The 22345-nt window shown below is 52.3% G+C and overlaps 1 long non-coding RNA gene across 1 annotated transcript; it reads right to left on the reverse strand.

Moving 5' to 3' along the window:
- Positions 1-10297: 10297 nt before the first annotated feature.
- On the reverse strand, positions 10298-17596 carry LOC129146357 (uncharacterized). Its single transcript, XR_008552942.1, has 3 exons — positions 17493-17596; positions 16891-17061; positions 10298-13288 (listed from the first exon to the last, which is right to left on the reverse strand). It is a non-coding gene; the product is annotated as an uncharacterized LOC129146357 (long non-coding RNA).
- Positions 17597-22345: the final 4749 nt, after the last annotated feature.

Raw genomic sequence — 22345 nt, forward strand, 5'->3', positions numbered from 1 at the left:
CTTCCGGCCGAGCTCCCGGGGGGGGGGGGCGGGCCACCCCCATTGGCCGGAGCGCAAGGCCCGCCCCATCGGCGTCGCCGCCCATTGGCTGAGCGCCAGGGGCGGGCTCAGCGGAGGGGCGGGCCCGGGGCGGGGCTTGGTAGCGGGACGGGCAGGGGCAGCCCGGCGCCCCGGGACAGCCCGGCCCCCCGGGGACAGCCCGGCCCCCCGTGGACAGCCCGGCCCCGGGGCTCGGTCCTGCGGAGATGGAATCCGTGGTCCTCAGGGGGCGGGCGCCGGCCCGGCTGCCAGTTCGCGGGGAAACTGATTTGCCATGCCAAGATCTTTTTATTAATTGGAATTTATTACCATTAATTACAATCTATTCATTGAAATGCTGTTTTCCCTCGTTTGGCCCTGGAATCTGTGAATTTGAACTATTAAATTGGACACAAGCAGTTCATACTCTATGAGGAATTTCTAACATGTGGGGATTCACTGTATGGTGAACTGGAAAACCTAGTTTCTCTTGTCAATCTACAGCTCCACAGTAGCTATACAATTACGAATGTGAAGATTATTCACAGACCACTGGGTATGTCAGATAGCACCAAGTAGGCCGCATAGCCTAAGAAAACCAGCCATCATTGTTAGGGGGAAAAGGATGTCTTAAAGCTAATTCCATACAGGTTTTGTGGACTCCACCCCCACCCCAGGCCAAAGCCAAAGACACTGGGAACTCCAAATCCCGTCACCACCAAAGGGAAGGTAGCTGGGACCTGAGGGTGGGGTTAAGGTTCAATATCGGGGCTGCTCTATAACATTACTACTTAAGGAGCTTGATTTGCAATACTAGAACCATAAACCAGTGATGTAACTTACATAGCTTTTGATATGTAAATGAGGGGTGAGTTAGATCCATAGGTAGTTATTAATAGCATTTGCATACTTGGCCTCAAATATGTAAATATTGGCCTCAAATTTGGCCTCAAATATGTAAATATTGTATACACACAATATTCCCAAGTAGAGGCATGCTTGTGTTTTCAAGATATAAAATGGGTGCTATATGTTAATGCCTTGACTATTTCCAAAAGTTTTCTGAAAATAAAGGACATTTTTCACATGGAAGGATGAATAAAAAAGTGTGTTATCAGCCTGCAAGAAATAGAAAAGAAATGCTACAAGGTAGTTCATACTAAATTAGAAATGCATCAGGTGTAGCAGAGAATGCTGCGAGTGTGGGGCCCTGAGCTTTGGTGTTTGATTGGAGAGGCACTGATAATAATTGATAATTTATTTAGCTCCAGTACCAGGGCTAACCACAAAGCAGCACACAAGAGGGGCAGATTCTCCATTACTTCTCTGCCCTGTCCTATAAAGAGAAAATACTGTCAGAGATGCATAGCTGTCAAACACCAACACTTTACGTATAACTATCAAACTGGGGAGCTCCTGGGCCTCCCTGGTGGTGCAGTGGTTGAGTGCTGGGCTGCGAAGCCGCCCGCAGCCTCTGCAGCGCCAGTCCAATCCCTGGCCGCCAGCGAGGGTCCCACATGGCGCACAGACCTCTCCTGCCGCCCGCTGCTCCCCTCAGCAGTGTACTTTGGTCCTTCTGCCTGTTCTGCTCCCCGCTCTGGCTCTGGTGAATTCTCTCACCCTCCTGGTGAATTCTCTCACCCTCCTGCGCTTCTGACTGTACCCAGTGCTTGTATAAATAAATACATAGATAGATAGATAGATAGATAGATAGATAGATAGATAGATAGATAGATAGACAGATAGATGGATAGATAGATCTTTTAAAAAAAAACAAAACTGGGGAGCTCCGAAGAAGAGCACACGAAATGAGAACATCTATCTGGTGCCCGTTTGCTCTTCATTAGAAGAAAAATGCTGCTGTTTCAAATTAGAGGGTGAAGAAGAAGGAGGGAAGGGGAAAGGATGGATTACTGGCTAATTCCAATGTTAATAGGTAACTGATAGGTAGTATCCCCACCCCCCAAAAAAGAGGGTTTATATAAGGGCTTATTATATAAGGGCATTAGACTAAAGGTAACCTTAGAATAAAAATACTAACTTGACTAAACACCAAAAGAAAGAGACTGCAGGCAAATGAAACAGACCACGTAAATGTGGGGCCGGGTGTCTGGGAATGTATATAGCAATAGTTTCTACAGAATGATCAATGTGGGGCCCCCCTGGTGGCACAAGGGGTTAAGACACAACCTGTAAAGCTATCTGCAGCCACTGCAGCACGAGTTCAATCCCCGGCCGGGGAGCATGGCACAGCAGACCTCTCCTGACTCACCTGCTGTTCCCCTCAGCAGTGGATTTCAGGCAATCCTCCTGCTCTGTACCCCACTCTGTCTCTGGTGAATCCTCTTACCCCCCACACTTCTGGCCTGTAGCCCAGTTCTTGTATGCATAAATAAATCTTTAAAAGAAAAAAAAGAATGATCAATATGTCAGAACTGAGGCCAAGTATGCAAATGCTATTAATAACTACATATGGATCTAATTCACCCCTGAAAGGAAAAGGATTTTTCAAAGGGACTAAAGCAACAAAATTCACATTATGCTATTTACCAGAGTAATTGCAAAGCAATGCAAAGAGCACTTCATAATGCCAACACTCTGCGCCAGAATACAGATAAAATAGTTCTTAATATTAAGGACAAGAGTCAGACAGAGACCAGCAGGAGGCACGTGGAGCAGAGATGTGTGAAGAAGCTGTGCTGGCTTCTTGGTCCTGGACTGGTTAGAACAGACGTGGGTAAGACCCGTGGGAAGGTGACAGTGGCAGCTTTTATCTTGATTTTGATTTTGCTCGTTTCCTCCCAGACTTGCCTGCCCACTCCTGCCCCTTCCCTGTGGGTTCCCACGGGAATGTGCTTTAGACTGTAACAGGCTTTCGGGCCTCAGCAGCCCTGTTTTGGGCCAACCCTGCTTGGCTGGCACTGACTCATGAGGGGATGGGTAACTTCGGGTGCTTAATTTGGAAACTCTATTCTTTCCTTTTTCTCTATTGCACACTAATTGTATTAAAATTCCTTCCCTGGGCCTCCCCGGTGGTGCAGCGGTTGAGCGCTGGGTTGCGAAGCTGCCCGCAGCCTCAGCAGCGCCGGTTCGATCCCCGGCTGCTCCCCGGCCACCAGAGGAGGGTCCCGCATGGCGCGCAGACCTCTCCTGACGCCCGCTGCTCCCCTCAGCAGTGTACTTGGGTCCTTCTGCCTGCTCTGCTCCCCGCTCTGGCTCTGGTGAATTCTCTCAACCTCCCGCGCTTCTGACTGTGCCCAGTGCTTGTATAAATAAATAAATAAATCTTAATAAATAAATAAAATTCCTTCCCTTTGAAGGTTTCGTGCACTAGAGTATGTTTTGTCTTGATGAGGCAGATGGCAGAAACTGTTTAGAAAGGGCAGGTTTGGGGGTTCTGGGGTGCCCCTCACCCTGCCCTGTAGCAAATCCAGGGCATCTCCTCTACCACAAATCCAGGGCAAATCCCTACCACAGCCACACCTGTGAAGACCCATTCTCCTTACCGAGTAACAATCACAGGTAAGCACCAGGTACACAAGGAGGCCTAGTACAGATTCCAGAAAATTGATGGTGTCATTGGTCCCACAGAAAACGTATTTAAAAAGTGAATCAACTCTGAAGAATAAAAACACAAACATGATTCTTTGACGACATGCAAGATAATCAGGAAAGCATCATGAAATAAAAAATTTTAAGGGCATTTTATAGAAATGTAAAAATATCCTCATCAACAACTCTTTGGCCACAGAGAAACATGGGAGGAAATTGCAGACTATCTAGAATCTATAACATGTAGTGTTTTTTTTTTAAAGATTTATTTTTATTTATTTATACAAGCACTGGGTACAGTCAGAAGCGCGGGAGGGTGAGAGAATTCACCAGAGCCAGAGCGGGGAACAGAACAGGCAGACTGACCAAGTACACTGCTGAGGGGAGCAGCAGGAGAAACAGGAGAGGTCTGTGCGCCATGTGGGACCCTCCTCCAGGGGCTGGGGAGCAGCCAGGGATCAAACCTGTGCTGCAGAGGCTGCGGGCAGCTTCGCAACCCAACACTCAACCGCTGCGCCACCGGGGAGGCCCTATAACATGTAGTTTTAAGAGGAATGTTTATACTATGAAATAGTCACATTAATACAAATGCAAAATAAACCAAAATCTAGATGAAGAATTTTAAAATAAGCTAGAAGAGAGAAGGAAAGAAATAATAAAAGGAAATGTGTGAAACATGAGTTGAACTTCAAATCGAAATTCAAATGAAGACTAAAAAATTAAGAAATTAACATTAGTGGATAATAAAGGGAGAGAGTATAAATGGACAAATTCAGAAGTGACAAGAGGGAAGAACCATCAAGACAAAAAATTTGAAAAGTCACAATAGACCTTTTTTGCATAAGTCTATACAACTAAATGTGTAAAACTTAACTGTTCTGTAGAAAAAAATTTCAGAATAATTTCCTAGAAAAATACAATATAATAAAATTGACATCAGTTGGGAAGAGGTTCTAAATAGACTAATTTTTACTATGGAAGAAGTAGAGGAAGTGAGGGTCTCCCCTGGTGGCACAGCGGTTGAGCGCTGGGCTGCGAAGCTGTCCAGTCTCAGCAGCACTGGTTCTATCCCCGGCCGCCGGCGAGGTTCCCTCGTGGCGCGACAGACCTCTCCTGCCTGCCCGCTGCTCCCCTCAGCAGTGTATTTCGTCAGTCTGCCTGTTCTATTCCCCGCTCTGGCTCTAGTGAATTCTCTCACCCTCCCGTGCTTCTGACTGTACCCAGCGCTTATATCTATCAATCAATCAATCAATCAATCAATCAATCTTTAAAAAAAAAAAGTAGAGAAAGTGGTCAAAGAGCTTTCACATAAAACAATACCAACCCCAGAGGTGCCCCTGGGGGAGGGGCTGCCAAAGTGTCAAAGGTCAGGCCTTTGACACTTTGGCAGCCCCTCTCATTGCTCCTGCAGCTATTCCAGAGCATGGAAGGAGAAGAAAAGCCTGGAAAGTTTTTTAAAATTTATTTTTGCATAGCAGACCTGGGCTTCTAAGTCAGAGATATGGGGGTGGGGTGAGGGGCTCCACCAGAGACAGAGTGGGGAACAGAACAGGCAGATCTGCTGAAATCCACTGCTGAGGGGAGCAGCGGGGAGACAGGAGAGGTCTGCTGCGCCATGTGGGTCAGCAAACTGGTCGGGGATCGAACTCAGGCCGCAGAGGTGACAGCCTGAGACTCAACCACGAGGCCAACAGGGAGGCCCTGGAGATTTATTAAGAGAGTAACACATTGATCTCTAAACCTATCAAAGATTCCCCACACAAGAAAACTACAGAACAATCTCAATCATCAAAACTGTGAAAATCAAAGACCCATGGAGCCCAGACTTGAAAATTCACTGAGCAGTCAAACCAGTGTGAACACACGGGCGTGGATATTGTGTACAGGTTTTGGAGAAGGACCCTCCCGATCTGGCAGAAAGGAGAACAAGGCCACTGGCATTCAACTCTGAAACAGTGCGCCACAGTCTGATGTCTGTGGGTGAAGAGAGTCCTTTGACCCCACTGGTGACCAAGGACCAGATTAAGATTTAACAAGGCACCAGCCTCTGCCTCTCCACAGTACATCCCTTAGGAAGGGATTAAATCCTGGGGTGCCTTCCTCCGCACACAGACAACACCAGCCTTTCTTTAGGTCAAACAACTTAGAACTAGAACCCCCCCAAGCCCCCCACAATAAGGCTCACTCTTCCCATCTATATAAACTAAAATCAGACTCACGTTTGTTGGGACACCTCTCAGAGTAAAATCAGGGAGACAGCCTCCAGGTTCAAAGCCTCATTTGCATTATCTCCTAATTCTTTGTCCAGCTCTCATTGAGACTTTATTTCCAGTTAATGCCAGCAAAATTTAATTTGGCTTATTCAGAAGATCAGCCAGACTGACTTAACACAAGTGACTTATGTCTCTGAAAATCAAAACAAAACTTAAATTGTCTCCCCAGATTGAGGGACCCACAACCCAATTTCCTTTCGTTACAAAAAATTCCAGTGTCCTAACCAATCACTGTGGAGAATGAACTGTCGCCATATAAACATTTATAACATTCTACCCTGAGCCTTGTTCTGTGTTTGTTTTTGGTGCCCACAGTTTGCAAACTGCCTTTCAGTGCATGCACAGTACACTTTAATAATTATCGCTTTGATGGTTGATTGGTTTTGCTTCTGTTATTTCTGAATTTTGGACAATACAAATGCAAAAATCATCAATAAAATATCAGCAAATGGGCTCTAATAGAACATTAAAAAAAAATACTTCCCGAGTAAGTGGAATTTATTCCAAGAATGCAAGGGTAATCCAACCTAAGGAAATCTATTAACATAATTCATCATATTAATACAGCTAAAGAGAAGAATCATATAATCATCTCCACAGGCCCAGAAAGGTCATTTTACATTATTTAATATTCATTCGCATTAAGAGCACTCAATAAAATAGCAATTTATAGATACATACGTGTGTGTCCCAAAATCCCAAAGGGAGCAGTCTATTTTTTATTTAATGAGAAAACATTTAGAGGCCAGGAGAAGCAGGCGCACCACCCTCACCAGGCTGCAGAGCTGTGTTAGAGGGTTTAGCAGTGGAACAGGAGACAGTGAGTAGACAGAGATGGAAATGAGAAATGAGAGGCCACTGTATCTGTTTTTTGTTTTTTTTTAAGATTTATTTATTTATTTATACAAGCACCGGTACAGTCAGAAGCGTGGGAGGGTGAGAGAATTCACCAGAGTGGGGAACAGAACAGGCAGACTAGCGAAACACTGCTGAGTGGAGCAGTGGGTGCGGGAGCAGAGGTCTGTTACGCCATGTGGGACCCTCGCCGGCGGCCGGGGATCGAACCGGCGCTGCTGAGGCTGTGGACAGCTTGGCAGCCCAGAGCTCAACTGCCACCAGGGGAGGCACATATCTTAAGAAAATAAATTAATTAATAAACGTAGCTATTGCCAGCAAACACAATGGCAGAGAAGAGCAAAGAGCACACCCACGGGCCCCTCGTAAACTAGGCGCCAGGGGATCAACAACTCCAGCAGGCCCCTCTGGCAGAAGAGACCCCCTCACACACACCCAAAATTCCAGCAGTCACCTTGTTAGGGGGAAAGGATGTCCTGAGATAATCTCATACAGGCTTTGTGGACTCCACCCCCACTCCAGACTAAAGCCATCAGGACATTGGGAAAGACAAATCCCATCACCACCAAGGGGAGGGTGGCTGGGACCTGAGGGTGGAGTTGGGCAGCCAGGTTGGATATAAAAACCAAACACGTGGGCCTTGCTCGCTCTCTGGCTCGTGATCGCTCGCCTCCTGGCTTCACCGCTCCTGGCTGTCGGCCAACTCTGAGAGCGCCATTTTGGGATTCCTGATCGGCGGATCGGGTAGGACTCATTTAAAACTTTGTCTCCCACTTTTCTCCCAGAGCTGTACATTTCCTCATTTCCCTTTCCCTTATAAATAAACCTTTTATTAACCTTTCACGTGTGCCTGCAGTAGAGCATTGATAAGTCCTTTTAAGCGCGCGGGTGAGGACCCACAGTCAGGCACCCCGTTTTGTATCGGGGTTGCTCTACAACAACCTGACCCTATAAAGACCCGCACTCCCATTTGGGGCGCAGTTCTCAGCCTGCAGGGAGTCGTCACCTCACGGACTTTCAGTAAAGCCTGTTTTGGTCGGACACTCTTGGGCTCCTCTTTTCTAACATTCTGGGCCGAAACCCGGGCTGGCCTCCTCTCTTTTCTAGCAAAGAGCAGGGAAGCAGCGCATCCCAGCAGGGCAGAGCAGACAAAAGAGTGCATGAATCTTGCTTCATATTTAAAATTCTAAAATTTTAGGCATCCCATTTGGCCTAGGGGCTAAGTCTCACACAATCACTGCTGCAGCCTGAGTTCGATCCCCGGCCAGGGAGATACCCACAGGGCACGGCAGACCTCTCCTGCCTCAGCAGCGGATTTCAGTGGGTCTGCCTGATTTGCTCCCCACTCTTGTCTCTGGAGAGTCCTCTCACCTCTCGCACACCCCTGGTCTGTACCCCAATTCTTATATACATAAATAAGCAAGTCCTTTAAAAAAACAAAAAACGGCCAGAGACACGACCCACATAGTGTTAGGGGGAAGTGATGTCCTGAGTTAATTCCATACAGGATTAACTTTGTGGACTCCACCCCCACTCCAGACGAAAGCCATCAAGACTCTGGGAAAGACAAATCCCATCACCACCAAGGGAGGGTGGCTGGGACCTGAGGGTGGAGTTGGGCAGCCAGGTTGGATATAAAAAACCAAACACGTGGGCCTTGGGCTCTCTCTGGCTCGCGATCGCTCGCCTCCTGGCTCCACGGCTCCTGGCTGGCGGCCAGCTCTCAGAGCGCCATTTTGGGATTCCTGATCGGCGGATCGGGTAGGACTCATTTAAAACTTTGTCTCCCACTTTTCTCCCTGAGCTGTACATTTCCTCATTTCCCCTTCCCTTGTGAATAAACCTTTTATGAACCTTCCGCGTGTGCCTGCAGTAGAGCATTGATAAGTCCTTTTAAGCGCGCGGGTGAGGACCCACAGTCAGGCACCCCGTTTTGTATCGGGGTTGCTCTACAACAATAGTTCACTATCAGTTCCTCACCGGCAGGCACAACTGCAGGACGACTCAGGGTGTTTATTTAACCAACCAGGGAAAAGCCAAGAGTCACTGCAGACAAAAATGGTCCTTACCTCCCCCGAGGCGAAGCGGCATCTCCAGCGCTGCACAGGAGCAGCCGCCCCGTGTCCTCCGCCGCTGAGGCCGGGCTCCCGTACGTCAGGCCGCGCGCCCAAGATGGCGTCCTCCGCCGCTGAGGCCGGGCTCCCGTACGTCAGGTCGCGCGCCCAAGATGGCGTCCTCCGCCGCTGAGGCCGGGCTCCCGCCCCGCCAGGCCGCGCGCCCAAGATGGCGTCCTCCGCCGCTGAGGCCGGGCTCCCGCCCCGCCAGGCCGCGTGCCCAAGATGGCGTCCTCCGCCGCTGAGGCCGGGCTCCCGCCCCGCCAGGCCGCGTGCCCAAGATGGCGTCCTCCGCCGCTGAGGCCGGGCTCCCGTACGTCAGGCCGCGGGCCCAAGATGGCGTCCTCCGCCGCTGGGACGCGCCGGCCACACCCAGGCCTTCTGGACGCCCAGAGGCAGCGCGAGGGCGCAGGAGGTGCCCCGCACCGGGAGGCCCCCGCGGCCCCAGGCGGCGGCGCTCAGGGCCGCAGCCTCGGCAGGAGCGCCCCGACCCGACCCGCGCCCCGACCCGCGCCTCAGGCGGCGCCTCAGGGAGACGCGCCGCGCCGCCTCCCCGCCCGGCCGCGTGGCCCCAGACCCGCCGGTTTCCCTCGCTCCGCCGCGGGCGAAGCCTCCGCGCGTCCTCTGCGAGCGGGCGGCGGAGGCCTCCTCCCTCGGGGCCCGCCACGGCCTCTGGAGGGTCGGCGGGGGGGGGGGGGGCGGGAACCCCGGGCCCCAAACGCGGAGTCCCGCACCCCGGGACGCAACCGCGCCCCTTGCGCCTCGTTTCTCTCTCATCCCTCGCCCCACCCGAACGGCGAGCCCGGCCAGCGCCTCCCCGGGGCTCTCGGCCTCCCCAGCAACCCCCTCCGGGGGCGCCGCCGGGGACGGTCTCTCGGCTTCGGCCACCGGCCGCATCCTGCCGCGGCCCGAGTTCGATCCCCGGCCAGGGAGCTGCCCCCACGGCGCAGCAGACCTCCCCGCCGCCCGCGGCTCCCCGCAGCAGCGGATCTCAGTGGGTCCGCCTGGTCTGCGCCCCGCTCTGTCTCTGGGGAATCCTCTCCCCCTCCTCCGGCCTGTACCCCAGCTCTTGCATGCATAAATAAATCAATCTTAAAAAAAGTAGATGGGGGATCGGAATTTCAGCGTGGCTCGGGGGTCTCTGGCCCACAAATTCCACCGCTCTCCCCGCCCCGCTGTTACCGGTGGGCTGAAGCTCCTCTGCCCCACGCGGCTTCGGCGCAAGGGGAGAAAGCGCGCTTCACCTGAAATCACCGCTGTATCTGAGAAGAGCGCCGAGCTGGGCTTGGGGTCTGCATCAAGCCAGCTCTCCTCGTGTAAGAACGACTTGCGGATCTGATGGCGTCCGGTGGAACCCGTCTCGCCGCTGTGGCTCCTCAAGGTGTATGCGCAGCACCTCAGGTTCCAGAGGAGCCGGCGGGTGAAGTTCATCTGCAGCGCTCGGCTGGCTCATGCCCCCTTTGGAGGCCCTGCCAGCTTCTGCGTGTCACGCTGGCCTCTGTTGGAAGGAGCCGCAGACGCCTGGCGCGGGCATGTGTCACTGCTCTCCCTCTGCGCTGGAGGCCTGTCGGGGCTGTAAACCTCCACTCGCAGAGGCTGGATGGCGCGACGGAGAAGAGAAAAACCTGCTCTCACTTTCCCTTTGAGGTTTGTAGTCGACGACGCAGTTTCTCTGCAGAGGACCCAGCCTGAGCAGGCAGGAACGAGGAACCTGGAACCACCTCTGGGCCTCTGCCCGGTGTCCTCTCCAGGAGGAAAGCCCTCACCCTTGGCCCTGTCCTCTCGGGACACGCGCGGCCCCGAGGGAATGCTCCCCGCAGGAGCTGTGCTCCCTGCAGGGAAACTGCTTCCATGCCTGTCCCTGCCTCCTGCCCCAGGTGGCTCGGTGCACAGATCGTCCTGCTGACCAACGGACTGTCAGCTGCGGCACAAGGCTCGGGGCTGGGGGCGGCCAGGACTCGGGGCAGAGGGCCCTGGACAAAGTCGCTTGTTGAATGAAGAAATGAACATGCCAAGATGCACAAAGGTGTTGAAAACTAGGTCAATGGGTTAAAACAATTAACATGCAGAACACAAAAGCGTTCCTTTGCTTTAAGCTGCTGCTGCGGGTGGAGTGGCCTTCGGAGCAAGCTGCCGTGGAGACGCCTCACCGCCCCTGGACTGTGGCTGAGACAGTGGACGTGCTCTGGGTCTCTCCAGCCGGAGGCCAGGCTGATTCTTAGAGGCTGATCCAGGGACTAGAGACATCTTCCCCTCCAGCTTTTCCGCCCTGTGGTGGACTATGGATGCCTCTGTCTTCCAGCCCATGGGAATGGGGTCAAGTAATTAGGGAGGAGACGCTACAGGAAATCAGAGAGTCCAGTGCTGCCCTGGGCTTCTTGGAATTCCAGAGGTGACCAGCTGCCCACAGCTTGTTCTCAGTTCTGCATTTAGATGAGGGAAGCGACACCCGCCTTTCTAGGCGTTATTCGACTGCATCTCCAGCATCCTCCAAATTGAGGGGCATTTTTCAAATTCCCTTGAAGTTTGTGAACAAGAATCTCCAAGGAGGCGTTGCTGTCTTTGCCCCTGATTTGTGAGCTCGCACTAGCTTGCAGCTCTCTGCAGGCGCCCGGTGTTAAATTAATAACAAATGATGTGGAGCTGACAGGTAGGTGAACACAGAGAGTGCTGTGATATTAAAAAAAATCTCCATCTATTATGTAGTACAGTGGGCTACACTTTGTCAGCTTTTGCCTGTAGGTATCTTGATTTTACTTAAATATTTTGCTCACATCTTTTTAACCCAGAGAATGGAAACATAGCCCTTAGCATCTCTCCAGTAGATTCTGCAGCATCTATTGGTCTGACACAGAATAGCAAACTTCACCAGTTATTTGGGATGATGTGAAAATGCACTGAATAAAATAGAAAGGATAAATCCACTTTCTCGGTGGAGGAGCCGTCTGCTTCTCATTTGAAGTTAGAAGGGGTTGTATTTGGGACAGAGTCAGCACTGTTGTCTCACGAGCACATTCATCCAGCTCTGACAGCTTCAGAATCAGGACACTTCTCATCGTTAGCAGTATTTAAATAACAGCAGGTCATCTGCCAAGAAATCCTTGGAAATGATTCTTAGCAAGTATGTGGAATATGAATAGAAATAATTTGCAGTGTGGAAGCGCGTGCGGCCAGTCTGTGTTGTGCATTCCAGTGCAATGCAAGCACTTATTTAAACATGTTTATTATCGAAAATTTCAAACGTGCACAATCAGAGACAATAATATAATGACCTCTATGACCGATCACCCTGTTCCAACTACTGGAAAATTTCTTTCCAAGAGCAGTGCTATGTCAGAAGAAAACGTGGCCAGTTCCACTGCAGGATGGGGTGAGGCTGCAGCCCCCACGATTCTATTTCATGAGCATGAGGGTCAGCTTTCCTGTTCTGAAGGGTAGCTTCCTGGGATAAGTTGAAAGAGAAGACTTGGGCTGGGGTCTGCTACCTGCTTTGCTGTGCATGACTCACGCCTCTGCTGGATCCAAATCCTGGACAGCTGTGACTGTCTCTGCACACTGGGGAGGGTGATGGGTGGTCCATTCTCTTTCTACACACTGCCTTTGCTTCCATAGCATCAGACTTCTCTAAGGGTGAGCAGCTTCGGGGGATGGCAGCCAATGGGAGAAGCTCTAACTATGACTGGCCCCTCCCAGAGGTTGTACACTTCCTGAGGTTGCACTGTTCCTGAGGTTGTACTGTTCCTGAGGTTGTACACTTCCTGAGGTTGTACCCTTCCTGAGGTTATATACTTCCTGAGGTTGTACCCTTCCTGAGGTTGTACCCTTCCTGAGGTTGTACACTTCCTGAGGTTATACTGTTGCTGAGGTTGTATACTTCCTGAGGCTATACTCTTCCTGAGGTTGTACCATTGCTGAGATTGTACTGTTCCTGAGGTGGTACTCTTCCTGAGGTTTTACTCTTCCTGAGGTTGTACACGTCCTGAAGTTGAACTCTTCCTGAGGTTGTACACTTCCTGAGGTTGTACATTTCCTGACGTTGTACTGTTCCTGAGAAGTCCCGCATGGGAAGCCCCAGATCCTAGCTCATTTTTCTGCCCTTGACTTCTATAGTTGCACAAAGGTGCTCCTTTGTCTCACCTTTGCTCACAGAGATCCATCCTTCTCTTTCAATCAGTTCATTTCCCGCCTGGGTTCTTGAACCCAGAATGCCAGCAGGGGCTCCAGGAAAGCAGTCGTTTTGACCTTGGAGGGTAAACTCCTTGGAGGAGCTCCAGGAGGTTAGGGCTGAGTCCAGCAGCCACCTGGCAGCCGGCACCTCTCCATTCTCCAGCCTGTTCTCTGAACCCCTGGAAGAAAGGCTCACGTCCACTCCTACAGGGCCAACTTCAGCTCCTGCTTTAAGGGCACGGCTGCAAGTAAAGACCTCAAACTTGAGTCTACCTTCATCCAAAGGTGCACTGTTGGTACCATGTTGACCTAGAGAGTTAAAAAAAGTTTGCATTAGTGGCCTGCATTAAAAATCAGGAGATTTTAAGGGCCTCCCTGGTGGCACAAGAGATTAAGACACAACCTAGGAAGCTGTCCGCAGCCTCTGCAGCACGTGTTCAATCCCCAGCCAGGGAGGTGACACACGGGGCGCAGCAGACCTCTCTTGTCTCCCTGCTGCTCCCCTCAGGAGTGGATTTCAGTCAACCTGCCTGTTCTGTTCCCCACTCTGTCTCTGGTGGATCCTCTTACCCCCTGCACCTCTAGCCTGTACCCCAGTTCTTATATGCATAAATAAATCTTAAAAAAAAATCAGGAGAGGGCATCCCCTGGTGGCGCAGGCAGTTGAGTGCTGTGCTGTGAAGCTGTCCGCAGCCTCTGCAGTGCCAGTTCAATCCCGGCCAGCCGGCGAGGTTCCCACGTGGCATGGCAGACCTCTCCTATCACGCCCGCTGCTCCCTGTTGTGCCCAAGAGCAGCAGACTCGGCGAGCATAGCCTCCAAGAATCCAAAGACAGCTGATGCAAATGCAAAAGGGAGTTTATTACGGGCTTGAGACTGGGCCCTCGACACGCACCGATGCAACGGCAGAGGTCGAGAGCCCCGAACAGAGGAAGCAGAGGTATCTTACAGGGTCGCGAGTGGCGCGAACTTTGAAAGAAGCTGGCAATTACTCATTGGCTACTACAAAGGCATTGTGGTGCGCGGATACAGTTTCAAACTGATTGGACGGTTAGAGATGCTGTCCCATGTATGGACAGGACTGCCCTCATTGGCGGCTGGGGTGGTCTGCTTTTTCGTCACCAGGTGGAGTGAGAGTTGTGACTGCTGAAACTATCTCCGGAATGCGGCTGGACAAGGACTAACATAGCAAGGTGGAGGATATACAAAATGGCAAAACCTCGGCTAAGCTTGGTTCCACACTCCCCTCAGCAGTGTACTTTGTCAGTCTGCCTGTCCTGTTCCCCGCTCTGCTTCTGGTGAATCCTGTCACCCTCCTGTGCATCTGGCCTGTACCCTGGTTCTTTGTAAAATAAATAATAATTAATAAATCTTTAAAAAAAAAATCAGGAGATTTTACATAAAAGCCCAGATTTCTGGCCCTCCGTGACAATTAGGGCAACCTGGGAGCTCCCTGCATTCTTTCTGGGGGGTGGAGGGGAGTGTCAGGGTCTCCTGCCCTGGCCGGGGGCGGGGGTGGGGTGGGGTACTCTCTCTGGTTGCACAGACATCTATCTTGAACCCCCTGAAAGCTGTGAAGTCATTGCCCTTTACTTCTCATGCCCCCAAACCATTCCTCCCTCTTCCATTTCTCACCTGGCCCTTGTGGGCTGCTGCATGTGCGACCCCTCATTTAAACCCTCAAGGAAGAATGATACTTTCCTGACAGCCCTACTCACACCCCATGGGCATGAGTTCCTTGTGATGCAGAGAAGCGCTGATCCGGTTCTTATTACCACCCCCAGCGCCCTCCAGCTGTGCCTCCCCCAACCCTGCAGGATGCCTTTCAAAGGGATCATTGCGTAGAGAGCTTCTTGTTATGACCTGAGCCTGCAAATCCCCAACGCTTTGAAATGACTGGTGCTTCTTAGTGAAGGGGTAGCTCAGCCTGCGGTTGGGGAATCCGGAGAGAACAGGAGTGGCTCCATTCTGCCCTGACACGTGACTCGGTGCCTAGAATGCCATCAAATTACTTCCACAGACTCTTTCTTTAGTGGGGCTTAGCGGGGAGCTTAATGCGGGCTTAATGCGGGCTAAGAGAGTCGCAGCTTTCATGCGGATCAATGACGCTTTGAATAATTTACTTCTAAGGTGTTTTTTTTTTTTTTAAAGATTTATTTTATTTATGCATACAAGAGCTGGGGTACAGGCCAGAGGTGTGAGGGGTGAGAGGACTCCCCAGAGACATAGTGGGGAGCAGAACAGGCAGACAGACTGAAATACACTGCTGAGGGGAACAGCGGGGAGATAGGAGAGGTCTGCTGTACCATGTGGGCATCTCCCTGGCTGGCTGGGGATCGAACTCTTGCTGCAGAGGCTGCCGATAGCCTCACAGTGCTGTGTTCAATCCCTTGCGCCACCAGGGAGGCCCCTACTTCTAAGATTACCTAACCTTGGCGTCTCAGGGTATTTCCTCCACACATCCCATTGATCAAGGATCCCTGGCCCAAGACGAGAGGCAAGGCTGTGAGGAGCCTGGGGACTAAAACCACTGCTCTGGTCATTTTGGAAAATGCACCATCCCAGCCACAATAACGCACGTCCCTGCTCTGGGGAAGCCAAACTTGCTCCCAAGCCTCACCCACGAGGACATGAGCCCCCATCTCAGTATCAGGCTCCCCTCACTTAGATCTGGTCCAGGTAAGGACGAGGCTTTTGAATACCACACTGGGACAGTCCCCGGAGGACTGACATGCTGAATTGTTTGGAGCCAACACTCTGACGTGGGATCCTGCACAGACTCCTGCTGGACGGAGGCACAGGTGCCCAGGTGGGTGGTGACACTGCGGCAGGGGCCACAGGGCCATTTCCAAGGTGAGGGCACAGGCCTGGTGCCTGGAGAGGATCCCGTGGCCCTTGGTTGGATCCTCTGCATCCCCTTCCTATTGTTATAGGACAGGGAGAGGGGCAGCCCAAACCCCACAAACCTGCCTATTCTAAATGGGTTCTGCCATCCGCTGCATCAACACAAAACATAGGAGACTTTAATGGGAAGGAACTTTAATAAAACTAGGAAACAATACAGGTAAGGCAAAGAGTCTAGTTTCTAAGTGAAGCACCCAAAGTGACCCGTCCCCTCGTGGGTAAAAGTCCATCCAAATGGGATTGGCCCAGAGCAAGGCCCCAAAGCCTGCCATGAGTCTAAAGCACCTTCCAGTGGGGACCCACAGCAAAGGGTCAGAAACAATCAGACAAGCCCGGAAGGAAAAGAGCAAAATCAACATCAAGATAAAAGCTGCCATGGTCACCTCCCCACGGGTCTCACCCACATCTGTGTCACCCAGTCCACGACCAAAAGACAATCGCAGTTTCTTCACGTGTCTCTAGGCTCCATGCGCCTCCTCCAGGTCTCCTGGCTCCATCCTGCTTCTTTCCTCAGTCTCTTCTTCTGCTTCTCCTCTTCCTGCTCAGCTCCACCCTCCCTTGGGTGGGGCAGGGAACCTCCCCCTTTCCTGGGGACCACCCTGTTACAATCCCCCCTTTTAATTTTTATTCCACCATATGTTTTTGTGTTGATGCGGCGGATGGCAGAACCCATTTAGAATAGGCAGGTTTGTGGGGTTTGGGCTGCCCCTCTCCCTGTCCTATAACACTATTGTCACCACTCCCTGCAGCACAGGGTTAGTCTCAGTGCTATCAAGCTGTCCGCAGCCACTGTAGCACGAATTCATCCCCAGCCAGGGAGCTACCCACAGGACGCAGCAGACCTCTCCTGTCTCCCCGCTGCTCCCCTCAGCAGTGTGTTTCAGTGGATCCACCTGTTCTGCTCCCCACTCTGTCTCTGGTGAGTCCTTTCACCCCTGCACGCAGCTCTTGTTTGCATAAATAAATAAAATATTAAACAAAACAAAACTAAAAAGACTTAATACTTACCACCAACAACTAACATTACATAGTTGCAAGAATCCTTAGTGATGCCTTCCTGGTCCATGCACCCGGGCTGGGAGCCCTGAGAACAGGGCGAGAGGGGGCAGGGAAGCTGGCTGACAGCCCCTCATCACCTGCCACTCCCTTTCAGGGTGGGAAGGAGGGAGGAGGAGGTGCCTGTGAAAGTGAAGGCAGAGGTGTGCCGCCACCTGTGCATCACGGGAGGATCTAGAATTCCTGCCCTCCCCGCTCAGCACCCGCCTGGGGCCCCGGAGCACTGGCCTGGAGCCGGGACTTAGGGGCAGGGCTGGGTGCAGGGCCCTGGACCAGGAACAGGGCCGCCCAAGCGTCCTCGGCCGGGGCTGCTGTTTGGGGCCTGGCCAGCTGAGGTCACTATGGGACCGTGAATGTGGCGCGGGCAGCGGCTGGGGTTGCAAGGACAGCCTCCCGCCTGGCGCCAGCCTCTGCCCCGCCCCCTCTCCCGCCGCACAGTTTATAAAATTGAGAACTGGCTGGCGGATTTAATTTTGATGGAGAATTACCTGTAGGCAAGAGGGCAATCAAACCCACCCTGCTAAGGAGAGGGGCCGAGATAATGAATCTATTACCTGCGCTTAGGCGCGTGGCCTGCCAGCTCTGCCTCCTGCGCTGGGCGCTGGCCTCCTGTTCCGCACAACCTGGAGGTCTCCAAGAAGGGGCGCGACTGGCCGTGCAGTTTCTTTTCCTTTTTCTGAAAAAAATTTTTTTTTAAATTGAAGCAACCTGGCATTATAAGGGGGTTGAGGTTTGGGGGGGGTCTGCTAACTCGGGGGGCCTGCACTGCATCCACCACCCAAAGTCCAGTTTCACCCTTCACCAAGTCACCTTCCTCTTGACCCCCTTACTCCCCTGACAGGTCCCCCCCCTTCCCTCTGGGGCCCCCACTCTGGCCTATCATGTGCGTTTCCAGACTTCTCCTTCCTGGCTCCTTGTCTGAGCTGCCCTTGTGGGGGATGTCACTGTCCCTGCTGGACTTGGGATTGCAGATCGACTTCTGGATCGCAAAGTTTCAGCAAACCATGTGGGTTTGGCAAGAAGAAGCCGAGCGGATGGGTGAGGACTAGCGGGGTGTAGGTTTCTACAGGAGGAAGGGATTTCTGTGCCCCTCGCCTTGGCCGCCATTGAGCCTGTCCAGCTCTCAAAGGCCTTGGGGGGGTCTGGTAAAGCTTTAGGGGTTGTAGAGTGCCCTGCTGACTGGGGGTCACTGCCTGCACCCACTGAATTTGTTTGCTTGTGCTTTGAACACAAAAGTTAATATGGGTCGCTTAAGCAGTAGAAGTTCACCACCACCACCCCCCCCCCCGACCCCCGCCACCCAGTCCTGGAGGCTGGATGTCTGATTGCAAGCTCCAGGGGGTTCTTCTGGGAGCTTGTCTCCTGCTTCCAGATCACTTTCTTTTCCCCATGGGCATGCGCTACCAGCCTCTGCACCCCATGTCCCTCCAGAGGCGCCAAACTCCCTCCTATAGGCACGCAGATCAGATTAGATTAGCATCCACCAAGGGCTCCTGTTTTAATCCAATCACTGCTGTGAAGGGCCCCATCTCAAAAGCAGTCACTGTCTGAGGTCCTGGGTTTTGGGGTGCTCACATATAAATTCCAGGGGCACACATAGCCCATCACCCCCTTTCACCCCTCCTTGATCAAGGTCAAGGTTGGCCAGTCTGGGAGGCTGATTATTTCTTTGACATTTGTCCTCCAATTTCCTTCGCTTCTCTGTGCCTTTCTAAGTGGGGTGGTCGAGACTCCCAGGAACCCCCTCACCCCGTGGTCCTGGTCACCTGACCTAGGGCTCTCCCAGACGTCCAGGGAGCCTTGTGGGGACAGAGCCCCAAGGGGTGGGGGGCTCCAGCCACGCCTGCCGTTTATCATGGGGTTTTGATGGATGTGACTTGTCCTACCTGGTCTGTCTGCACGCAGCCTCGGGCTGTAGAGATGCATTTGAAAGACATCCTCCACCAAGATACTGTAAAGTTAATTTCTTGAAAATAGTTAATGCCAAAATAATTGAATCGAGAACATGGTTTTTTAGGCAGCACGACCAGCTCGAACCTTTCCCTACATAAAAGTAAAGCAACTTGCGTGAAAATAATGTGCATTAAATACCTCGTAGCCTCGTCATGCTCCTGCTGGAACACTGAAGAAGCATAGATAAATAAAATAATAAAAATCCGTTATAACTGATTTTTTTCCTTCAAAGAATTGTTCATCATTTAGTTCTCACTGGGAAAATCATATGCTAAGCCCTGTTTTTCAACACAGGGAGCACATCTCAGTCGCACGGAAGAAAACCTGTCTTAAACGGTAACTGCGTGGAATTGACGACTGCGTCTGTGCGATCGCGTCTGCAGGAGAGGTTGCGGGGGCACCCAGCAGCCGCGGCTGTTGTGAGCACTTCGCGAGCCCCGATCTCGCACTGCAGTGAGAAGACACGGAGAAACAGCAAAGCCACTTGCACCACTTCCCTGCATGCCAGTGCAGGCGTCTCCTTGGCCTCTCGGACATCCACACGCCCGTCTCTGTCACGCTCGGTCTTATCACCACCGCCGGATGGTGTGTCATCAAAGGCTTCATAGAAGGTGTCCGGAGCTTGGAAGAAAGTTCTGGAAAGTTCTTGGAAGAAAGTTCTGTGTCCTTCCTCCCCGTTTGAAAAAATGGGTGGTGGAGCGGGGGTGTAGACAGGCCAGGTATGCAGCAGCCGGGGGAAGGGGGGAGTCCCAGCGCCCCCAGCCAGGCACAGCAGGTCAGGAGCCAGCTCCTGTGGGGTGGAGTCTCTCATGAATGTCTTTTGAGAGATGCTATGAGACCAGCGGTGGTCAGGGCTGCGGACGAGGACCCAGGTCTACTGCGGCGTCTGGCACTTGTTAGTGGACAATCTGACCAGTCTGCAGCGTCCCCCTTCTGTGCCGGGACTGGACATCTAAGATCGTTAAGCAGAATTACTTGTTTTTTTTTTTTTTTTCTGGAGAAAAGAGAAATCACTGAGACGCAGTAACATGTTAGTAAACAAGCATTCTATTTTAGCTTCTGGGAAATTCTGTCCATCCCATGGCTTCTTCCCTGCCCACACTCCTCTGAGAAACACATTTTGGTGCAGAGAGATGCCAGTGAGTCACCACTTCAAGATCAAAGCAGGTGTGTTTCAGACCTGACCACCTGCAGCGTCCCTGCAGTGAGTCTTGTACCTCTCACGGACACTGTCCTTCTGCGGGTGGACACACCTCCCGACGCCGTTGGGGACAACTGGCCGGAGGGGACGCTGCTGCTGTCAGGCCCGGCAGCACTGCCTTGTCTGCACCACACAACCCTTGTATTGTCAAATAACGTCACACCAAACACAGTCCTCGCAGATCTCAATTTCCCATGGAAATGGAAAATCTGAAAACAATAATTAATTTGGCTTTGCTGGCACCCAGGAGACTTCTGGGCGACAAGAGATGCATCTCAGGCTCTCAGTATGATGGTGACAAGAACTCTGGGGGTTTCCAGGGGTAGACTTCATGTTGGCTTATAATGAAACCCACCTGAGACATAGATCATGTCATAAGGCAACGTGACTTCCATAAAGAATGAAAAACAGATCAAAGCCTCCTTTGTTCATGCGAGCACAGGATTGAAAGAATGAAAACGAAGGGCGGTGAGGAAGACCAGGGAGAATGGAGAGCTGGCTTTCTCCAGGGCGCGGCCAGGCCCAGGGAATTCCTACTCAGGAATTCACTGTATTTGGCTCTGCCCCCCACCCCCGTCCAGCCATCCCCGCTTCTGCAGTCCTTGCTTACTGCGTCCTTGCGGCCTCTTCTGAACTCCATGCTTTTCCCACGAACAGTGTCCTAAAGTGCTTCCATCAACACACAAGCACCGTGGCTGGGAGGCCAGGTCTGGGGTGTCTGCTTTTGAAGCTCACCAAGCTTTGCTAGGACAAGGCAAGGCGAGCATCCCCTGGGGTGATCAGAGCAATGTGCTGAGCTACCTGTCGTAGCTGATCAGCTCGGGCTGCCGATGGGAAGAGGCAGCCTCGCCGGCCTCCTCAGACAAGTGTGGGTACCCGGGCATCTCTGCCTCCAGCATCTTTAGAAGCTCAGGTCTCAATACTGATTGGCAAAACTCAACTTTCTGGCCTTTGCTGCTCTGCTCTGTTTTCACGGTCCCCCTGCCAGGGGGTCCCCTGCAGAGCGTGGTTTGTTTCCTTCTGCAGTTTCCCTTGCCCCACCTGGCGCGTCCTGTTGCCGAGCGCCCCCGCCCCGATGCGAGAGCTTGCCGGAGCTACGGAACCATCTCCTTTCCTTCCATCTCGCCTGAAGACCCCGACGAGCAGGCAGGAGCCTGCTAGTGCAAGCTGGTGTCACTGAGGAGGGAAGGAACTTGAAAGACATAGAAAAATATCATACCGCACGTGAGGTTACTGGAGAGGAAGAACTTGTCTTTTGTTGCTGTGAGCCTCGTTGTCATTGTTGCCTTGCCTTCCTCACCATCCTCCCACCGCCATCACCGTCCTCCCCACCCTCACCATCCTCCCCTTCAACCTCCCATCACCATCCTCCTCTTCCTCCTCCCCACCATCTTCCCCATCGCCGTTGTCATCAGCATCCTGCCCATCACCCTCCTCCCCATCCGCCGCCTCCTCCCCGTCACCCTCCCATCCCCATCATCATCGTCCTCCCCATCACCATCCTCCCCATGACCACTCTCACCACTCTCATAGTCGTCATCACACGTGTCACATCATCCTCATCCTCATCCTCGTTCGATCCTTCCTGGTCCAGCCATTAGCTGAGTCTTGAAGAATCCGACTTCTCTGAGAGTCTCAGACTTCAAGGTCTCTCTGAAGTAGATGACGATTTCGCTTTCAGACCATGACGTGTTTGTTCCTGTGGTTAAATGTGAATGACAATCTCGTGTCAACCTCATCACCCGCCATGCTGACACCTCCCCCTCACACTGCTTAGCAGTCAGCTCGTCACGGACAAGCCCCGTACACAGTCATCCCTTTAGAAACAGAAGCAGGGTAGCAAGAGTTATAAATGGCATCGTGCAAGCTTCAGTGTGTGGTTAATGCTCTTACAGGCTGGCTACAGGCCTCACCAGTCCTCACCAGGTGGCTTAGTGATGCCTAAGCCACCACGCAAGTAAGAGAACTTTGGGGCGACACAGAGAGGAAGGACTCTTTGCTCCCTAGAAGACAGAAAATCCAAGTCTAACACGAGTGACAGAAGCAGCCCCAGACTCCTGCACGCTGTGTCATCTGCTGAGTGTGATGTTCCTGAGCCTCCTCTGTCAGCGTGGCCAGTCGCTGCAAGTCGGGGCTGGAGGCTGCCACCTTCTCCCCGCACAGCTGAGTCTTCAGATGAGATACCCGGGTGCACCGACTTTGAAGCTACAGCCTGGCAGCTCTGCGTGCAGTTATCTGTGCTCCTGCAAACTC

Source organism: Talpa occidentalis, unplaced genomic scaffold (assembly GCF_014898055.3).
Source record: "Talpa occidentalis isolate TD23 unplaced genomic scaffold, MPIMG_talOcc4v2.1 talOcc4.2, whole genome shotgun sequence".
NCBI lineage: Eukaryota > Metazoa > Chordata > Mammalia > Eulipotyphla > Talpidae > Talpa > Talpa occidentalis.